The sequence below is a fragment of the Callithrix jacchus genome, chromosome 2 (assembly GCF_049354715.1).
Source record: "Callithrix jacchus isolate 240 chromosome 2, calJac240_pri, whole genome shotgun sequence".
NCBI classification, from domain to species: domain Eukaryota; kingdom Metazoa; phylum Chordata; class Mammalia; order Primates; family Cebidae; genus Callithrix; species Callithrix jacchus.
In genome coordinates, this window is record NC_133503.1 from 18,505,269 (window position 1) to 18,522,639 (window position 17,371).

The window sequence follows — 17,371 nt, forward strand, 5'->3', positions numbered from 1 at the left end:
AATCTCCTTTCTAACAAATGCATATTTTACATCATTCCTTTTCTCCAATTCATACACAGAGTTTTATTTAATGTAATATATATTAAGCTTTTTTTTTTTTTTGAGGCGGAGTTTCTCTCGTTTCGCAGGCTGGAGTGCAATGGCACGATCCCAGCTCACCGCAAGCTCCGCCTCCTGGGTTCAGGCAATTCTCCTGCCTCAGCCTCCTGAGTAGCTGGGATTACAGGCACGCGCCACCATGCCCAGCTAATTTTTTGTATTTTTAGTAGAGACGGGGTTTCACCGTATTGACCAGGATGGTCTTGATCTCTTGACCTCGTGACCACCCTCCTCGGCCTCCCAAAGTGCTGGGATTACAGGCGTGAGCCACCGCCCCCGGCCATATATTAAGCTTGAAAGCTTTATCACTGTACTACACTTCTCTATATCGGAAAGATGGTACAATAATTTTTAAAAAAATTTCCTGTGACCCTAAAACTCTAAAGTTTAAAAAAGTAGGTTGACACCATGCCATGTGTATACCTACGTAACAAACCTGCATGTTCTACACATGTATCCCAGAAAGTATAATAATAAAAAAATTGGGTTGATTATCCATAATTGTTATTAATAATCAAACCATCATACATCATTATAAATTATGACAAATAATTATTGAATAAGAAAGGTAAAATTTACTGGAAATACATCTTTTAATGAGATAAATGGGAACGTTCTTTTTAAAATTAGTTCATGTATCCAGGGATGGATATTACTTCTAAGTAAAATGAAAACGTGTTCAGCATCAATTTTATTTCTATTTTTTTGTTTTTATAAATGTATATGCTGAGAAAATTTATCTTCATAAATAAATAGATGGGAAGGAAGGAGTTTTGTTATAACAATTTCACCCAATTCCTTGATAGCACTCTGACTGTTATGCCCACAGTCACATAGTGATTTATCATCAAACAGTATTTTTAATGATCTATTGGCTGACAACGTCATTGGGTTCTCCTTCAATTCCGTTGAAAACCAAGAATTGTAAGCTATCTGGCTTGCAACGGGATTTCTTACTCACTTATTAAAGCCATCCACTTTCTCAGTACTGACCCTAATACTTGAAATTCTCCTTTATCTGAAAAGCAGAGGGTTCTACAGGCCAGAACAATGCATCAGGGAAGAGGAGGGTTTGCTGGGAGGAATGCCTTCCCTTTGGAAGGAGGGAGAAAAGCAAGCATGAAAGGAGAGCTGGGAGGGAAATCCACAGGCGCATTCTCAGGCAGATCTGTGTGGGGAAAGAGTGCACATGGAAATTGAGGATCTGGATGACCTAAAAACCATTCACCACTGACTATCCCCTGGAGTCACTGAGCCCTGATGTGAAGATCCCTACTGTAGATTAACACCATCTATTAGTGGGAGCAGACATGACACACCTCTGCCCAAACTAATGCCTGCAGGGCCCAAGCAGATAGGTACCATTAACAACTTGATGGGGCAGTGAGAGACACTCTCCTCCTTCCTTGTCTAACTTACATTTCCCTGTTTTTGACAGAGACTTGGTTATAGCAAAAGGTTTCCCTACTACAAGAAAGACAAGAGTGCAAACATGGTCTCCTGGTGAGGGACACAGCTTGGAAATGCTGAGACCCAAGCAGGATGAGATGATGCCCTGGTAGCAGCATCCCATCAGCTCCCGCAGATCGCTGTGTTCAGGGACAGGGGCTGGCAACACAAGACCATCAGTGTGTATGCGGAATCCCCAGCTTCCAGAGGCTGTTGTAGACAGTTCTGTTTGAGCCCTCTGCTAGGCAGGGCTTTGTTCCTATCTACAGCAGCGGATGAGCTGCAAATCTGTGAACAGAGAGGCACCTGCTGACTCTAGCCTTGTGGTCTCCTTTGCCAGGATGCCTCTTCCCAAAGCCTCAGCTGAATGCCTCTTACTAAACCTTTAGGTCTCAGTTAAATATCATCTCTCAGGGGAAACCTTCCAATTCCCACTTACGTGTCTGGGTTTTCCAGAGCAAGCTGTGCTTCTTTCAACTATGACTCAGGTACTTTAGGCTTTACTCACCCATTTAGATAACCATCTCACCCTTGACTTCCCTAACTTCCATGCCTAGCACTGGGCCTGCTGTACAAGAGATATCTCATAATAACTAATGAATGAATTAATCAGGATTGCTGTGTACAGCCATGCAGGCTATGTACCAACCATTTCTTTGGCGTACCATTAATACAGACTACTATAGACCACAAATGTGTGCAATGCAACAGCCCAGCAAACTGACTAACTGGTTATACTTGTTAAGGGAGTGTCTCCCAGCACACAGGGCTCTCCAGCTACAGATCTTCAGTATAAAAAATAGAGGTAAGTATCCTGCTCATATGAGCAAGGGCTCTCAAGGGGACCTAGGAGTCCAAGTCTTGCCAGTCAGGACAAGCTCTTACTATTCCTAGATCACTCCTGGATCATACAAGGAGCAAATAAAGCTCAATGATGGGTCATGTGGTCAGTTTCACTGGGAATCCCTTTTGTATGCAAAGTGCTATGCATTTTTATAAAACTGTCTTGCTCAACACAGTAGCATCCAGCCACATGAGGTTACTAAAATTAAAAATAGTTGAAATTAAATTATAAATTCAATTCCTCAGTCACAATAGTAACATTTCAAGTATTCAACAGCTCCATGTAAAAATAGACAACATTTCCATCATCACGGAAACTAATATGGGATCATGGGTCACACCTCAAATACTTCCAGAGTCAGCTAATGTAGAGGCAATAGGCTAAGATACAGAAACACGTCTCTCCAAATGGGAAGTTTTCTAACACAAACTTACCTCAACAAAGAGGCAACCTGTCATCCAAAAACATCTGCCCCTCATGTTGCTTTCAATATGCAATAACTTAAAATTCCACAATGAGTAACTCCCCAAAACAAAGAATACAGTCCTCCATCGGAAAACTCAAGTTTCTTCATTAGGAGAAGGCATAGATTGTTTAAACTGGGAAAGGGGTCCTAGCATGTTCAGATATTTTAAGAGAAGCTGGAAAATTTTCTCCCAGCTGTTAAATATTGGCTTATGTATTTTTAAGGTATTGTGTGGGCTAAATAAAACACAAGCAGCAAGTCCAGACCACAAGTGTCTAGTCATGACTTCTGATCTAGAGAAATATTGTACCTTAGGAAAGAAAATGCAATAGGAAAAAGAAATGGGTAGTTGTTATGGACTGAGTTATAAAAAAAGTAATATGTTGAAGCCCTAACATGTAATATGACTGTATTTGGAGACAGGACCTTTAAGGTTAAATGAGATCATACAGGAATCTCTAATCCAATAGGACAGGGGTCCTTATAAGAAATGGAAGAGATAACAGAGCTCTCTAATGCTCCCATTCCTGAAACCCCAATCCACAGAGAGGCCATGTGAGGACCAGCAGAAAGGTGGCTCTCTGACAGCCAGAAAGGGAGGCCCCAATGAGAAACCGACCTGGCTGGCAAAGCTGGTTTCATCTTGGACTTCCAGATTCCAGAACTGTGAGAAAATCAATGTCTGTTGTTTAAGCCACCCAGTCTCCTAAGGAAGAGACTTGAGTTTTCCTGTGGAGGGCTCTATTCTTTGTTTTGGGAAAATACTCCTTGTGGAATTTTAAGTTATTGCATATTGAAAGCAACATGAGGGGCAGATGTTTTTGGATGACAGATTGCTTCTTTGTTCTTAAGCTGGGTGTTTGTGTTAGACAATGTCCCATTTGGAAAGAGATGTTTCTGAATCTTAGCCTTTTGCTTCTATATGTTCCCTGACTTAGAACATCCCAAACCATATTGAAAGTGCTTGTCGTTTGCTTCCACCAATAAAAGCTCTGATAGTAGAAACCAGTCTGCCTCAATCATGATATCCTCAATGCCCATGATGCTTAGTGAACACTCAGTAAAGACATCTTGAGTCAATGAATTAATGAATATCTTGTATGGCAACCCAAGCTGACTAATGCAGTACTTTTTACTCACTCATACATTGAATTTATATATATATATATATATGTATAAGTTACATATCCTTATACGTAAGTTATAAGGATATCAATATTCACAATTGCATATTGAATGGCTTGGAGATGCAGAACTAATATTTATAGCTCATTTAAAGCAACTCATTTTTAACACTAGAGTCTGACATGTTGAGCTTGCAAATCATGGACAGTAGTGTTATTCCACGTGGCTCACTCAGTTTGCCCACAAAGGGCTCTGCTCATGAGACTAATGAGGCCTGTGGCTTGAAGGCTGTAATTTTACTGATTTGTTCTATTTATAACACAGTCCATCTCTGAGAAATCTCCCATATTTTCTCTATATAAGCCTATACCAATACTCATATAAATAAGAACTATTGTAAAGAATCTTTCCAAGGAAGCATTTCTTAAGCCTACAATCTTGTGTGTCTTGACCTTACCTTGTCTTTACCAACCCTGTCTTTACAACAGGCAAAGGTTTGAAAATGTAAATGGCAGAAACTCAGGATGTGCAGGAAAATTACTATTCTCTGACTTAGAACATCCCAAACCGTATTGCACGTACTTGTTTGTCTTTTGCTTCCACCAACAAAAGCACTGATAGTAGAAACCAGTCTGCCTCAGTCACAATATCCTCAATGCCCATGATGCTTAGTGAACACTCAGTAAATACATCTTGAGTCAATGAATTAATGAATGCATTTCTAAATGAACAGAAGGACAGAGAGACAAATATTCTTCCAGAAACGGGACTTAAGCTAAGAGTTCAGGATAGTTAAGGGCTGAAAACATAGAAGGGGGGTGAGAGAACGTTCTAGGGAACTTAGAAAACAGCTGAGGGAAAGAAAGTATATGGAGGCAGGTTAATTTAATTTCCTAGTGAAAATGTCTAGCAACATAGTAAATCCCATCTCAGGGCACAGTGTCCCAGATAGTAGGTTCAGCAGGGCAAGGTTTAGCCACCATAACCAGAAGCAGCATAATTAATTTGATGAGTAAGACTGAAACAAAGAGGGATGCCCACAACCAGCAGGTCAAATGAAGTCATAAAACAGAAGAAATGTGAGTCAATAATGGAGGAAATGCATGTGGACAAGCCTTCCATCTTTGGGCACCTTACTAAGTCAGACAGAGAAGTTCACACATCAGAAGTATCAAATTTTAGAGTCAGGGTGACCTTGAAGTCATTTGTCCTACTTTCTCCTTACCAAAGATTGAAGGCCCAGGCTGGCATTCAGGCCTGGAGATAACATTTCATTGATTGTGATGTCTGAAGTCACAAGAGTGAATGCGAACTCCAAAAAGAAAAAGAAAAGTCACAAAGACAAAGTAAAACATTGCACTGAAGGAATAAAGCATGGAGAATCCTCATATCTTGGGACGAGAAGAACCAAAAGGAACAATAAATACCAAAAGAAAAGGAGCTACAGGAAGAACAAACTATGAGCAGGCATCCTCAGATGCCAGGGATGGGGAGAGGACCAGGAAACGGCGGGTAAAAAGGTCTTGCTGCACAGGCTTTCATGCACTCACTGGACAAGTATTTACTGAGCCCTTAGTATTCATCATGCACTCTTCCCATTGCTTATGGAAATAAGCAAAAATCCTTATCCTCACAGAACTTATGGGAGATGAAGACAACACAACTAAGGATTCTCTTAGAGTGGGGTTGTATTAAATGCAGTGCTGGGGGACACTGATATTTAAAACAAGGGAGCAAACTAAAGGACGGTGGTTATGGCAGTTCCCAGTCACTGAAAGCACTGTTCTACTCCAAACCCCCTTTTCCTAATCATCTCACTGATGGTGCATCTCTCCATAAGTGAAAGAAAAGATTTTTAGAGTTCTGCTAACAAAGCTGTTCCAGCCTTAGAAGCAGAATTAATTGCTCCCTTGCCTGTGCTTCCGGAGCTGATTCTACGTAACTCCCTCTCATCTGGCATTTAACACGCTGTGTTCTTGTCGTTTGTTGGTGTGCCAGCCTCTCCTGGCCAAAGTGAGCTCAGAACCACGTGTCGTGTTCACCAAGTTTCCTGGTATTAAGCGTAATGTCTGATAAGTATCAGATGCTCAGCATTTTCTGAGTGAAATACCAGAACTGAAGTCTGAGTGTTTAATGGGCAGGGAGTAGGAGGGGGAATCATATAGAGACAGAAGTGAGACAGAGACTCTAAAAGCCAAAGAAAATCATATTCAACCTTTCCCTTGATTCTTCTATATAGACACTGAAAATGGTATAGGCTGATGCCAATATGCCAGCTGTTTTCCTCTATGATAATAAATTTACTCTTTCATGCATCCCTGAATATACTTCCAGGATGAGATGATATTCAAAATATTTAGTGACTAACATGGCAGGGTCACTAGCCAATCAGCATGGAGGCCCATGGGGCAACATGGCTTACTATCTGTCCTTCAAGTGCAAACTGCAGAGGTGGATAGGATCCAGGTAATCTAATGCCAGGCTAGGGTTCAAGTAAGTAGAACTGCTTCCTAGATTTTCATCAAGAACATGCTTTTTGTCATGGTTTTTACAAGTACTGTAACTAAAATGAACAAAGAAACAAAAGGCTCAAAATACTGCCTATCCAGTTCATACATTTTCAAATGTGATGGTACCATTTTTGCACTTGCTATTTTCTCAATTTAAGAGAAGTTACGTTTTCTTGAGTAGACTAAAGAAGTATGAAACTACTTAATCTTTCTGAAATGAATCAATAACCAAAGGGCAACATATGCATATGGTTTCCACTCCTATGCCATTCTGACTGATAAGGATGCTTCCCAACATTTTAAGGATTAGAAAGGAAGAAGTTTGAATTCTGGAGTACATTTGTGCTCAAAATTTTCCCAAATGGAAGCAAACCTTTGTGAAATTCAACCCTGTCTGAATTAATAAAACCACAGAGTGACATCCTGTTGGGGAAAGAGAGTGTGCAACAATCTTTCAAGGCAAGTGAAGGGCATTTAATACCAGACACGGTCTTCAATAGCAGATGAGACACACCTCAACAAAATACATCATCAGCGAAACAGCAAACAACCTCATGGGGCCAGCCAAATGTTCGCCATTACTGACTTATGTCAACTCTGACTCCTACTCTTTATTCAACTTGGGAACTAAAATGGAAAAGCCTTCATTCTTTCACAATTTTCTCTAGAGTTTTGTACTTCCAGTTTTGATGTTTGTATCTTGCTCCCTAGAAAAAAAAAATCGCAAAACCATTACAGCTTTCAGACTTCCCAGACGGTCACGCAGGCCTAGGTAAGCAAAGGAATTCCCAGCTCACATTTTTATGATTCTATAAAACTACATAAAATAATATCTTCAGTATCCACCTCAAAAAGCTGCACTTGCTAGCTGGTTATTCCTCGGCAAAATAACAGTTTACACTGACAAGCAGAGGTCACAGGGTTTCTCAGACCTTCCTCAGAACCTCTCAGCCAAATATAGAGATATACTAGACTTGAAGGAACTAATTTTGTGCTAAAGAGGATATTCTTCAAGATCATAAAAGGCGAAGGGGTACAGGCAGGACAATTACCTGAAATAACAAAGAATCACAGGGAGAGACTATTGCTAAGAACTCACTAATTAGAACCCATACAGAAAGAATCTACATCTTCAGATAAATTTCTGGTTTCTATTATTTCTGATATAAATTCCATTTCTTTACATCTCAGATACAAAGTGTTCTTGGAAAAGTGGGGAATACAGCACTCTGGATTTGGTAATGGCCTTCAGCATTGTTAAGTGGCCTTTCATTTTAACAGACACTCTACCTGATTTTCTCCAGGCTTGATTTAATATTCTCAAACACATTGTAAAGATCTACAATTTTAATTACCTGCTATAATTGCCTTCTATATGAGCCAAAAGAACATCATTTACAATGAACAGTAATAAAACATTATGACTAAGTGGTAAAGATGGAACAGAACTGTTATCAAAAGGTGACCAATCGTTAGGCTGTATTCACAACAGTGGCAGCCAGATTAAGAAATTACAACATGATTTTAAAAATAAAAAACCATTCTACAACATTCTACAATATAAGTAATCTCAGTAAGTAAAATGGTGAAAGTCTCCTTGGGAAAAAGACAAACCTGGATTCAAAACAAACCCACGTAATCAATTGCATAAGATTATGGAAATAATTTGTTGCCTCATCTGCAAAATGGGGATAATACTGACTTTATGGCTTCTTGCTTGTTAAAAAATGGTGTTTAAATGGTGGTTATTATGATTATTATATTAGTATTTTAAGAGACAGGGTCTTGCTCTGTTGTCCAGGTTGGAGCATAGTGGTGCAATCTCAGCTCACTGTAGCCTTGACCTCCCTGGTTCAAGTGATCCTCCTACCTCAGCCTTCTGAGCAGCTGGGAATACAGATATGCACCATCACACCTGGCAGACATATAAATATATATTGGTAAAGAAAGAGTCTCCCTATGTTGCCCAGATTGGTCTTGAACTCCTGGGCTCAAGCGATGCTGCTGACTCAGCTTCCCAGAGCATTGGGCATGAGCCAACATGTCTGGCTGATTGGTTTTTTAAATGAGATATAATATTTACATACTGGGCATAGGAAGACATCCAATGAAGGGCTGTTGTTACTACTACTACAATAAGCCTTCATTATGCTTTGGACCAAATCACATCTTTCTGTTTTAAAGTTGGAAATTTTAGTTAACCCATGAATTACTCAGCCTACCCTCAGCACAAATAACATTTTATTATTGAAGAGATGGGTTCCACTCTAGATGTTCCCTCTGAATCAGAAAATAATATATTCTCATTTTTCTGAAAAGAAGAGATATGAAAAGACAATTTAGCTTAGCAACTCGCACAATCTGGATTTTGAAAACCTTAAAAATTCTGAAGGAGGGGAAATTAAACAGGTGTTTCTTAATTAGCAGTTTCAGAATACTGAGCTCATTCGTAAAAGAAAAAATCCTACTGAGAAGGTAGGAGTAGAACCATTTAGTCTAGAAAGTAACTAAAAGCTGAACCCTAGGAAATTCACCAGAATCATCGCTATATTCAACTACTGCGTAAACACAGTTTTTCTAAGAAAATTACTTTTAAAACTAGCAACTTGTTCTGTGTGGTCTTATCTCAGCCAATAACGATTACTTTGCTTAGGATTTCTGCAGACAAGCTGTGTAATGGATGTATGTTAGAGACTGTACAATGATTGCAGGAAAAATTCAATTTTCCATCCTTGTTTATGCCCTCCAAAAAACTCCTTGTCTTTCATATTAATTACAATGACAAGGAGGGTAGACAGCTTCAATGACTGTAATATCTACAGTGATCAGAGCTACAAAGAAAACTCGTAAGTTATAGTCTTGGGTCATTCTCAATATATTACATACTTGGAAATGTTATGTTTACAGACTATGACTCTACAAGGAAATTGTCTTCAATTCCCTATAAACTGAATTCAGGTACTGGCTGCTGGCTAAGTCTAAGAAATTAGGTCCCAAAGTCAAAGGTAAAAATTACTAGGCCAGGTGCAGTGGCTCACTCCTGTAATCCCAGCACTTTGGGAGGCTGAGAAAGGAGGATCTCTTGAGCCTCAGAGTTCAAGACCAGCATGGTTAACATGGGGAGATCCTGTCTCCACAAAAAATTTAAAAAAATTCGCCAAGCGTGGTGGTGCACACCTGTAGTCCCAGCTACTTGGGAGGCTGGGGTAGGAGGATCACTTGAGTCCAGAAAGTTGAGACTATAGTGAGCCATGATTGTGTCATTGAACTGCAGCCTAGGCAACAGAAAAAGACCCTGTTTCGGAAAAAATAAATAAATAAATAAATAAGGGGTTACTTTAAGTTCTAGTCCCCAAACTGCCAAAATTAAAGAACTCTTATGCTTAAATATCTGAATATAATAATTTAAATTGAGACATTTAACAAGAGGACAGAGGGAAGGTAGATTTGAGGAATTACTAATGCTGAGTTATACAGAGGAGTTTGTAAAAAATCTGGTTAGGCAAATCACTACTGATTAATTTTTGTCTTTCAATAATCACAGCATAATTGGGAAAAGTAAATTAATACTCATGGTCCCTCTACTGAATCTAACTGGTCAGTTCTGCTTGGTTAATTAATTCTCCAAGTGCTTGCCTTACTCCCTGGGTAAAGTTTACTCACTGCAAAATCTGTCACCACAGTTTGATATCAGTATCTGGGAATTAGGGAGTGTAATCACGCACATCAGTCCTATAAATCCACCAGGACAGATCATGTCTTACTTTATATCCTATGTGCTGTCTAATGCATTACTGATAACAAAACAACCACTTTGTTAGGAGAAATTGTGACTTATTGTTATGATGCTCCATTCTAAGCACTGACTCCAGGGCATCTCTCAATGCACCCTTAAGCCAAACCTGTGTGCTGTCCACCCAAGCGTGCCTCACTGGGGTTGCAAGAGGGGACCAACATCAAAACTGTTGGGCCACAGCATACTGCTACTCCCTGGAATGTTTATTGGAAGTGGTTTTAGTATCAGAACAGAAGGCCTCCTTTTTTAAAATCAGAACCAGGCTCCTCTGAGGTCTGCATGCACAGAGCTCTTCGCATAGAGCTTCCCTGTTGGACAGTCACCTCCCTCCAAGTTTTGCCTTCTCCTTGGGCTTCTCTCTCTTGGACACATTTGGATACCATGGGCACACCCAGCCGCCATGGTATATGCTGTTCTGCTTTTATAGGAGAAACAAGGGTTTGGGGAAGGGGACAAATAAACTTTGGCTTGAAACCTCAACTTCCCATTAACTATTCTTGAGGTCAATAACCTCATCCTTAAAGCCTCAGTGTCTTCAGCTGTGAAACAGAGTTGATGGTTAACCCACAGGGCTGTCATGGAATTTAAGAAGGAAAATATATGTGACAACATCTGTCAGGTCTCAAGAAATGTTAGGGCCTTCTTCTATCTATGTCTGTCCTTGGAGGATCATCAACAGTACTCTTATTTATAAATTATTATCAGATCTGCATATAGATTGAAATAGTTGTTGTTCCTAGATCACCTAAAATAATTTTGTAAAACTGCGTATCTTTCCCACATCTTGACATCTAAAATTTTTCATTATTTTATTTTTCATTATGAAAATAATAAAATAAAAAATTATAAATATGTTTTTATAATTTTTAATTTTATAATTTTATATAATAAATTTGAAGGACTGAAAAGAATATGATTTCTAGTATATTCTAATGTTTACTATTTCAGTATATTTTAATAAAACTGCAACACATTTATAAGTATTCAAAGGAATCTAAATATTTGATAAGCAGGTCTAAAGATTTGATACACAGCATCACCCATTCAAAAAACACATGAAGAAGCCCTAATTTTTAGTAGAAAGAAATTTTACAACATTCATTTTCTTTCTTTTTTGTATTTCCATCTTACACCCTCACAGAATTGTATCCTTTATTCATTACATTTATTCAGTCAAAGTATTTTATTAGTTACCTTATAGCCTCTGAAAAAATATGTATATAAATTTAAATTTTGGTTGGGCTCAGCAGCTCACACCTGTAATCCCAGTGCTTTAGAAGGCCAAGGTGGGAGGATTATTTAAGGCCAGAATTTGAGACCAGCCTAGGTAACATAGCCAGACTCCATTTCTATAAAGAAAGAAATTAAAAAATTAGCTAGGGTTGGGGGTGGTAGCTCACGCCTGTACTTGCAGCACTTTGGGAGGCCAAGGCAGGTGGATTATAAGGACAGGAGTTTGAGACCAGCCTGGCCAATATGATGAAACCCTATTTCTATTTTAAAAATACAAAAATTAGCTGGGTGTGGTGGTGGGCGCCTATAGTCCCAGCTACTTGGGAGGCTGAGGCAGGAGAATCGCTTGAACCTGGGAGGTGAAGGCTGCAGTGAGTCGAGATTGCACCACTGCACTCCAGCCTGGGCAACAGAGCGAGACTTTGTCTTAAAAAAAAAAAAAATTAGCAAGGCACGATGGTTCATAGCTGTAGTCTCAGCTACTCAAGAGGCTGAGGCAGGAGGACTGCGTGAAGCCAGGAGTTTGAGGCTGCACCAAGCCATGATCTCACCACTGCACTCCTGTGTGTGTGAGAGAGTGAAACTCTGTATCTAAAAAAAAAAATTTCTTAAAAAAAGTTTTTTAACCATTATAAATTTTGATGAATAGGTTTTTATATTAAAAAAAACTAGAAATGCATCTCTCAGTGACACAGAGAGTAAAGTTTAATTCTAATCTTTTCTATTTCATAGATATAAAGCAACAGATAAAAATGAAAGAAATTTTGTTAGAGTATCTCTCAATTCTTTGCATTATTTTTAAGTTATATACCAAAAGTCATATAGTAATTTATTCATTTAATTATTATTATTATTATTATTATTTTTGAGACAGAGTCTTGCTCCATTGCCTGGGCTGGAGTGCAGTAGTGCAATCTTGGCTCACTACAGCCTTTACCTCCCAGGTTCAAGTGATTCTCCTGCCTCAGCCTCCCAAGTAGCTGGGATTACAGGTGCCTGCTGCCACTCCTGGGTCAATTTTGTATTTCTAGTAGAGATGCGGTTTCACCACACTGGTTAGGCTGGTCTCAAACTCCTGACCTCTGGTGATCCATCCACCTTGGCCTCCCAAAGTTCTGGGATTACAGGCATGAGCCAATGTGTCCCACTGTCATATAGTAATTTATTAGTTAGGACAGACATGTTTTGTTCTAGTAACAAACCCTGAAATCTCAATGCCAACCATACAAAGGTTTGTTTCTTACTCATAATGAGTCCAATTCTGCTTGGGTGGCCCTCCTGGGCTATTCTTCCCACATACTGATTAAAGTATCCAGACAGCTTCCATCTTATGGTTCAATATGCGGCCTGGCCATGGTTGTCCCAAAGGGGAAGGGAGATCATGAAGGTAACACGCTGGCTCTTAAACACATGGCCTGAAAGCCATACTTTATCCCACTCACATGGCCCCCCACCTTCCAAGGGGCTAGAAATCTCTTCCTGTCTTAAGAACATGTGGACTGTGTTACAGTTAGCAATGATTAAGTTATTTGTAATGAAGTGTCAGCTGACAACACACATCGGACCTACCTCATTTTGCAGACAGCAAAAGATTGAAAACACCTGATTTATAAAATGATTTATTTCCCAATTATTAGAGTCTTTCACTTTCTCAATTCTGCCACTGATGTTTAGAATTCTCCCTTTGTTTGGCACCTGGGCATTTATACCCTCAGATAATTGCCCATGTTAAAGATTCAGGATGAGTAAGAAATGAGCCTTCCTTCTCATTCAGAAAGAAAGGAGCAGTTGTGAAAAGCAAAATTTGACCTCAGGCATCCTCAGGTCTAGTTTTAGAATGTGAATATGAAAGGACTGAAAATAGGTTCCCTGGAAATTTTACATGCCTGCCTATGCCTTGGAAATCTGTATGTATCCTGGGTGATACTCATAGACCAGTGATTACTGCTTTAGGAAACTGGGGCTATTGGGCTACCCCAAGTTTGTTCAAACGTTGAGGGCAAATGATCATAGCTTAACCTGATTTCCTAAGATTTAGCAACAGTGAAATCAGGTAGAAATAAATCTCACAGGGGAAAAGAAGACACCTTGGGATGAGAAGAGATGGGAATATGGTGAAGGAGGCATGAGTGGGTAATAGAAATGATCCAATTTTGCCTTTCTGGGTGGGGAGAGAATGATGTCTTTGCTGTGGGTACTGAAGTCTTGCTGGCAGTCACCAGCTACATTCCTCTCCTAAAACTCATTCCCCAATCCATCCGTTTGGGGCTCAGAAACAATTAGACCTGGTATTTTTACTTATGTTTTCTCACCAAAAGCACAAGAAAGAGACAAGTTTAAATGCTATTTTTTATGCAGGTTGAGTCTGTTAGTTGGATGGCCTCCTATGACACTCTGTACATAAGCTATCCCAAGGAGAGGTCTGAAAATTCTCATTGTCAGAGAGGTTAACACGCTGTGCATGCCCTATGGTTCACCTTTGCCTAGAGAGGTGGATTTATGTCCTTGTGTGTTTAGCTTTATCTAAACTCTCACAAAGTGGACAACTGAAGACAAAGGCATTCCTCGGAAGAAACCACAGATCTGAGTCACAACACCAGCACAATCAGATAACAAACGGCAGCAGGGACACTTGTGTAGTTAGAAGCCACGTCTCCAGGAAAATACAATTCTCTGTAACCAGATGTCCTAAGAAGTTTTCCAAAAAACTAAATTATATCAAGAAAATCAAGTAAAATATGGATTTTCATTCATGAAGTGCATATTGCACCATGAGACATCAAGTAAAGATGGAAGGAAACTTTCATGATTAGCAATGCTGATTCCCTTCGTCTCTTCTGTCTGATGGTTAATGCTTAGAATTGATAAGTAACTAGGTGTTCCTGCATAAGGGGTGTTAGATATAGTGAATTCCAAGTTTCTTTTCAAAGAATCAGTACGTCAGTATGTTCAGCTCTCTTATTCTTTAATTCTCCATTTTAAGGTTTAACTTCCTGGTTCTCTGTGCCCCCTTGCCTCTAGTTTCGGTAAACAACTTTCCCACCAGTTCTAATCAGTAGTTTACATTTTTTCCCCTGGTCACTGGCTTTGACCTGAGTCACCCCAGTCAGTCACTCTGACCTGTTCCTAACCATCCTTCCTGCCAAACTACCCAGCCGGCCACTCTGGATCATACCCCTGCTCTCTTTAAAATAGCCGATCGGAATTAGCTTAGACTGTGTAGTCTAACCCTAGTCAACAGGGGAACGACACAGCAGTAGGGGCTACTTACATCAGGAATAAGAACCCCTTCCCCTCCCTTGTCCAGGTTTGCACTCACCATTGCTCCATCTGTGAAACGTACCCTTGCCTTGCTGAGGAAATTTATATTCAAGTGCTACTTCTTTTGCAGCACTGAAAATGTACATATAACATGGGAAAAGCTGAAGGCTTATTTCTTGATGGTGTGTTTATGGAAAAGTGTTAGGAACCATGGCCTAGACTTAGTTCTGTCTAACACCAGCTCAGGAGGCCCAGGGCCAGAATATGCCTCATGCTTCACTCTGTACAGCAGGTTCAATGCATGGCTAAATAATTAAACTCATGATTTTACTATAAAATACATACTTGTTTGTTTATGTTTCTGAAAATTCTGGCGGTAAAGTATCATACAACCTATAAAACTATGCTTGGTTCTAAATTGCTCATTTGTGATGTGAGGCTAGGCCCCAGACTGATTTTTAGTAATATTTCAAACAGTTCCTATTGTTTAGGAACCCAAGCCATGTTAGAGTCCATCTGGAAGTCTTCTGCCTTTAATATTAAAGGTATAAGGAAAATAGGAGAGAGTTTTGTCCAGGGAACACAAAAGCCATGTTTTACAAGGCAGTCCTTTCAAATGACTGTTCATAGACATGATTCTCAGGGATCCACTTTCAACTACTAAACCTATATGAGGTCTGTAGTTAAATTAGCACCATAGAGGACAAAAAAATGTTAAGTGGTCTTCAGAATTAAAATCAAGGTTTTGTCAGCCTGAAGGAGGATCAGCTGAAATGATATCCTATCTGCAAATGTTGTTTGAAGAGGAGACATTAAGATGAAAGAGGGGGAAAAAAACAGGAGGGAGAGAGGCAATCATTCCTTTTTTAATCCAAGCTTCATCCCTAGTAGAAAATCTCATTACACCGGACATTTTGAATATTGGATCAGAACTGATGGTGTGTCTAAGGTATGTACAATGGCATTTAAACAATGATTGATTCATCACTGTATAGAATTTGTCTCATCTCCTAACTCTATGCTTTTTTTTTTAAAAGGAAGAAACTCCTATTCACATATTAATTTGGTTCAGAAGTTCTATTTCACAAAGGTTAAGGCAATGTAAAATCTTCAAAGCAAAAGCCAAAAATAGGTTGACAGGTTCAAAAAGCTTGCCTGGGTCTGACCTCAGAACAGAAGCGTCTATTCTGAGCCATGCTCAGCCCCTTCTTTTTCTGGTGTGCACCTGAGCTGTGGGAGCTGGCTATGAAAAATTCATGTAGGACGCTTCAACAGTCCCACCTATGTCCTTAACATCTGCTGGCTTCACATCACATTAAAACTTCAAAGTGGATCCACTCCTGGGATGGCAGCAAGCTCTCACCAGGGAAGCGGGGTGGAGAGTTCAGAGAAGTCCTCTCCTTCCCTACAGGAATATCAGTGCAGAACATGCAGGAATTTATCTTCTTAACCATGCAAAAGGGGAGATATGTTAAGAGATAATAATGTCATCTACTAAATATGCACAAAACAGCAGGCAGTATCATTATGGGACTGCATCTCACTTCTAACAGTCATGCTTTTTTGAAAAAAAATATTTATTTAAATCTAAAACCTCTTTGTCTTTTGCTTCCCATAAGCTTCAAGTGTAGCCACAGTATTTAGTAATTGAAAAGGTGAAGATGTTTTTGAACTCTCAAGTACAAGGTTGTTGATTAAAATGTATTATGTCCTCCTGTTAGCTGGGTGACAGTGCATCACTTATTTAGATGTTTTGAGACAGGGCTAGACCTGGATGCTGCTCCCCTCCAATACAGTGCTGTCCTCGAGGAAGAAACAGATTCTTACTACAACAGCAAACAAGAGATGGGGCTGCCTCACACTCCAATTTTAAACTAATTACAGCACAATCCACTAGGAATTTAATTACCAGGACCTGATCATCCCCATGGGGTTCACTAAATAAAGGTTCTTTGCTTTATTCTCTCGACAGCAAGGAAAAATTTATCTTCGTTAAATAATTGGCTGTAATATCTTCTGATTTTTCAGAAATGCTGGCTGGAAAGTTTTTAAAAAATTTCATCAATCTCGTTTGGTGTTTCCACAAAAGCCTACATCTGAAGAAAAAGATGTCTAAGTCTGCAGAACACACTCTATCTTACTACCAGTATGAATAGGTCTTGAGAATATCTAATTTCATAATAAATCTGGTGAGGAGTCGCATCCTTCAATAAATTCACAGTCTCACCAGGAGTAGGGTGGCCAGGTCCTGAACTGCAGTGTTCGTTGCTTAGACCACTCACTGCATTCCAGAAAGAAGCACGATTTAAACAATTCTGAGGGCTTCTACAGATTAATCAGGACTTCTGACTTTTAGAGGTTTTCAAAATAAAACTTTTAGCAAAAAAAAAAAAAAAAAAAGCATAATTGGTTGCCATTTAACATTTAGCTAAACCCAATATGTCAACAGGAAAGTTCTCCTAAGAATTAAAATAAGGCCGTTTCTGCAACCTCCTTACTTCTCCCATTTTACCTGGCCCTGATAAAAAGCAAAGAATTTATAAAGGAACAAAATGTAGGTTTTTCTCCTAAGATTTAAAATAAGTCCA

The 17,371-nt window shown here is 39.4% G+C and overlaps 1 protein-coding gene across 1 annotated transcript in view; it reads right to left on the bottom strand.

Annotated features, from left to right (window-relative positions):
* The window catches only part of SDK1 (sidekick cell adhesion molecule 1), a 1,001,700-nt gene that overhangs the window by 412,408 nt on the left and 571,921 nt on the right, over positions 1 to 17,371 (bottom strand). The window lies entirely within an intron of this gene.